Below are 4,867 nucleotides of genomic sequence, written 5' to 3' on the forward strand. Positions count from 1 at the left end.
GGACCAGCAGTGTACATTCCTGGCCAGGACCACAGGCTAGGATTTTAGCAAGAAACCATACTCTGAGCCTGGACTTGGACAACACCAAGATCTTTGACTTGGGGTATGGAAGGGTTGCCGTACATTTTCTTCCTTTCCTCCCTCACCTCCTCCTTCCTCCCCATTTTCCTTCCTTCTCTTTTCTTTCTTTCTCATTCTCTTTCTCTCTCTTTCTGTCTCTCTCTCCCTTTAGCATTTCAGTTGTTTTTAGTTAAAGAAAAACAGCCTTTTCAAGGGTGACAAATTGAACTGAAGGTCAGAAGGAAGCAGGGTGTGGGTTGCTCAGAGTTCTTGCTCCAAAATCTGGAGGTGAGGAAAGAAGGCCCTCCCCAAAACTCAGGGTGATTGGCCAGCAGCAGGATGACTCTGATGACTTTGGTCACTGGTTTGGTCCAAGTAGGCTCTAAAGGTGATTTCCACCTGTGAGTTGGTTGACTTGATTAATATTATAATTCTTGGGCGCTATTAAATTAAGGAATGATGCAGGAAGCCAAGAGAGTGGCCTCAGTTGGATTCTGAATCACAATCAGGAAATTGTCTTCATCTGCTATAACCATAATTTCATTTTCTTGGAGCAAATTCAAAGGAAGTTGAGGTCATTCTAGGGGTCAATTTCATGCACGGTGCTCTGGGCATTTAGATCAGGTTGTGCATGAGGTTGGCATGCTGTGTGGTGGTGGGATTGTCCCTGGTGCTCTCGATGGGAAGGCCTTCTGTCCTCACCACCGTGATTCCCTGTACTCCTTTCTGTCTCTAAAGTGGCTTCAGTGTCTCCTCTACCTCTGCCCTCTCCCACTGATCAGGTAGCACCTTGACACTGGTATTCAGCCCCTCATTCTCTTTCTTTTGAAAAATTATCAGTTCTTTTTAAATTTTTTTTTAATGTTTTATTTTATTTATTTCTAGGAGAGAGAGAGACAGCGTGAGCAGGGGAGGGTCAGAGAGAGAGGGAGTCACAGACTGAAACAGGCTCCAGGCTCTGAGCTGGCAGTCAGCACAGAGCCCGACGCGGGGCTCGAACCCACAAACCGCGAGATCATGACCCAAGCGAAAGTCGGACGCTTAACTGACTGAGCCACCCAGGCGCCCCAAATTATCAGTTCTAAAAACAAATCCCTTTATGTCCGTGTTTGATCAATAAAAAGCATCAAATAAAAATGCAATTGGTTAACTAAAAAGTTAATTCTATTGCTAATGTAGCAAATAGCACACACTGCTCAGTGTTAGTGTTCTGTGGTATGCTAGTATTGTGGGGTCTCCCTGGGAGGTGGACCCCCAGACATGCACAGACACAGAGTTCTTCCCCCTTTTCCGTGTCCCCCTCCCCCTCCTTCTCCTCAGGAGCCCTCCTGCAGCCTGCTGGGGAGTAGGGGTGCTGAAGGAGAAGTTGCTAGCTCTTTTGCGTAGGATTTCTCACCTTGCTCCAGCTTGGAGCAGCCCTTAGAGCCCCTGGGCTCTGAAGGAATGCATTTCTTATACCTCTGTCAGCTTTTACTTAACTACTACAACATTCTTTGTAGTAACATTAAATATCAGAATAAAAATGATTTTCAAAACTACCCCTCATACCTTCTCTTATAACTTGGACCACATTTTGAGTGTGTGCAGCTCAGTACAAGGCATTCTTTCTTTGGCTGTTAAGTTCAGATGTCTCATCTTCATTATGGAAAAGTCCCAAACAAGCCCCAGATTGCTCATATTTCACTTTTATGTCTTTCGATTCACTTAGTATATTATTCTTAAATCATCTATTAAAATTCTTGACTAAGTTTCCTTTAATTTTTGCCTCTACACTTTGATATCTCCTCTACCCTAAAGCTTATATTCATTTTCTCCTTAAAGAAACACACTAGGCCTAAATGATCTTGTTTTTGTGTGTATTCCCCCCATGATAGGTTGTTCTTTTAGTGACTACCTGTCCTGGGCTCACCACCTACCTTTGGATAGAGGAATTTAAATGTCATTGCCCATGTTTGGTTGAGGACTAGTAAATCTGATTAGTCACAATTAAGTCATCAGACCAGGACGAAGGAAAAGGGCTTAAAAATGATGGATGAAGCCATATTTTATTGGAATATAGGTTTTTGGGGTCTGGATGGATCTCAGAAATCAATGAGGTGTGTCTAGACATTTTCGAGATGAAGAAGCCAAAGACCTAGGAGGTTACTTTTCCTGGTTAAGTGCCACACAAATAGTGGTGAAATTAGAACTGAAGTCTAAGCAGGGCACCTGGCTCAGTTGGTTTAGTGTCCACCTCTTGATCTCAGCTTAGGGCAGGTTCGTCCAGCTCTTGATCTCGGCTCAGGTCATGATCTCATGATTCATTGGTTTGAGCCAAACGTTGGGCTCTGTGCTGACAGTCTGGATCCTGCTTGGGATTCTCTCTCTCACCTTCTCTCTCTGTCCCTCCCCTGCTCACACTTGCGTGCTCTCTCTCACTCTCTTTCGCTCTCTCTCTCTCAAAATAAAGAAATAAACTTAAAAAAAAAGAACTAAAGTCTAAGCTTCTGGACACCTCCTAGCATAGCACTTTCATTCATTCATGTATTCATTATCTTCTGTCCTTCCTTCCTTCAGTATTTATTCATGACTCCTGTGTACGTGTTTTCATAATAAATGGGACCAATAGTGATTTATTTTTGGAATTAAAAACATGGACAAACATGATCTGACAAGTAGGAAAGTACTAAATAGACACATAGAAATAAGAACAACTCTGGAAAATCTGATTAGGGTGGTCGCTGTCACACTTTGTTGTGTAACACTTCGTTGTAACACACACCACACCGCCTTTGCTGTAATACTATAGACTCTTGATCCAGAACAAGGCAGAAGAACCAAAGGACAACAAGAAAGTACACATACACTTTCAAACCCACGAGACGGAGCTGCCTTAGATGTAATTCAGCAGACAATTAGTACACTGACATTTTGGCAACATTTCCAGGCATTTCCATAAACCCCTTTTGGATTCTTTTTCCCTCCAGCTCAGCAAGACGGTCACATTTTTCTGGGTCTCAGACAAACAATAGCCTCCAAATGATATTTAAGAACAACCCCCTAGCATGACAGCGGAGGCTCAACCGGTCTCAGAAAAGGGAAGGTCACCATATGCCCCGTGCGCTTTGTCCATGGCCTCGCTGCCATTTTACAGCTGCCTTAGCCTTTTTATTTTACTTCGGGAGACAAGGGCTCAACTAAAATGCACAAAGGGGATTTAGGATTAAGCATCATCTTCTGTCCCTCTAACCTGTAACCTCTTTCATCCTAACAAAGGTGGGAGGAACTGAAGAGAGAGCTGGGGCCAGCAGGAGGAGGGGCAGGAGGAAACCAGCAGACAATGGGGGGGGGGTGTGTGCAGGCAAGAGAGCCATCTTTTCTAAACTTGCTGTCCCTCTCACCCTCATTTTTTCTTCATCCTACAGAAGCACCATCTGTTCACAGACTCGTCGCGTCTGCATTTGTTTTCCTCGGTAACAGCTTATATAGGAAGCAGATTACGAAGGGAGCAAATACGCCACCGAGTAGATCAGTGACTGTACATTGTTCATGCCCCTTCAAACTTTGCAGAAACATGGCAGCGAAGTCGGTGTGGGTCCCGACCCGTTCCTAGCTCCGGTGTGCTGGCCTTGATTAGCACCACCTGATTTTGATTAGCTCCTTTATGCTAAAGCCCCTCAGGGTTTATGCACTTGATTTATACTATATTTTAGAGTAGGCTTAAATGATGTTTTCAAAATTTTTCCTAGTGTGCCAGCTCAACAAGGGCATAAACAATGTGAGAACAGGGATTTACTGTCTGCTTCTTGCTGCTTGCTGTACGCCCTTTTCTCTGGCCAAACACAGAGTTGACTTTATAATGCATTGACATTTGGCAAAATTTCCAGGCATTCTTTTAAATACATAGACTTATTTGATCATACTTTCAGAACTAACATGGGAATAAATTTCAGGAGAGAGAAGTGGTTCTAGAGATCAAAAGGTCACTTTTTGCTATCTCAAAATAGAAAAGATACACTGTACATTTTTTAGGCATCCCTGAAGAAATGATCCAGGTACAATGATCTTCACATTGGGTCAGAGGATGTCTCAGACATGTGATTCTGACATGCACAAAGGCCCACATATAATTCCATATAGCTGATATGCTCGAGATTACATCCCCAGATATCATTGGACATTTTAGTTATTTTAAAATTTTCAGTTATACATAATGCATCAAATCTTGGAGCATGGAGCATTTTTATTTTTAGAATTATATTCTAAATATTACAAGAAGTAGAATTATAAAATCAAATGAGTGATATTTGGTTTTTTTTTTTTAATTTAAATTCAAGTTAGTTAACATACAGTGTAGTACTGGTTTCAGGAGTTGAACCCAGTGACTTATCACTTACATACAACACCCAGTGCTCATCCCCACAAGTGCCCTCCTTAATGCCCATCACCCAGTTAGCCCATCCGCCCGCCCGCCCAACAGCCCTCCAGCAACCTTCAGTTTATTCTGTGTATTTAAGGGTCTCTTATGGTTTGCCTCTCTCTCTGTTTTTATCTTATTTTATTTTTCCTTCTCTTCCTCTGTGTCCATCTGTTTTGTTTATTAAATTCCACATAAGTGAAATCATATGTATTTGATTTTCTCTGACTTATTTTGCTTAGCATAATACACTTTATCCACGTTCTACGCATGTTATTTCATTCTTTTTGATCACTGAGTAATATTCCATTGTATATATATTTACCACATCTTGTTTATCCCTTCATTAGTTGAAGAACACTTGGGCTGTTTACATAACTTGGCTATTGCTGATAGCACAGCTATAAACAT

The 4,867-nt window shown here is 42.1% G+C and overlaps 1 pseudogene; it reads right to left on the reverse strand.

Annotated features, from left to right (window-relative positions):
* Positions 1-509: 509 nt before the first annotated feature.
* LOC144220823 (dynein light chain roadblock-type 1 pseudogene) lies at positions 510-2,003 on the reverse strand (annotated as a pseudogene).
* Positions 2,004-4,867: the final 2,864 nt, after the last annotated feature.

The sequence above is a fragment of the Crocuta crocuta genome, unplaced genomic scaffold, assembly GCF_008692635.1.
Source record: "Crocuta crocuta isolate KB4526 unplaced genomic scaffold, BGI_CrCroc_1.0 scaffold219, whole genome shotgun sequence".
In the NCBI taxonomy this organism is placed as follows: Eukaryota; Metazoa; Chordata; class Mammalia; order Carnivora; family Hyaenidae; genus Crocuta; species Crocuta crocuta.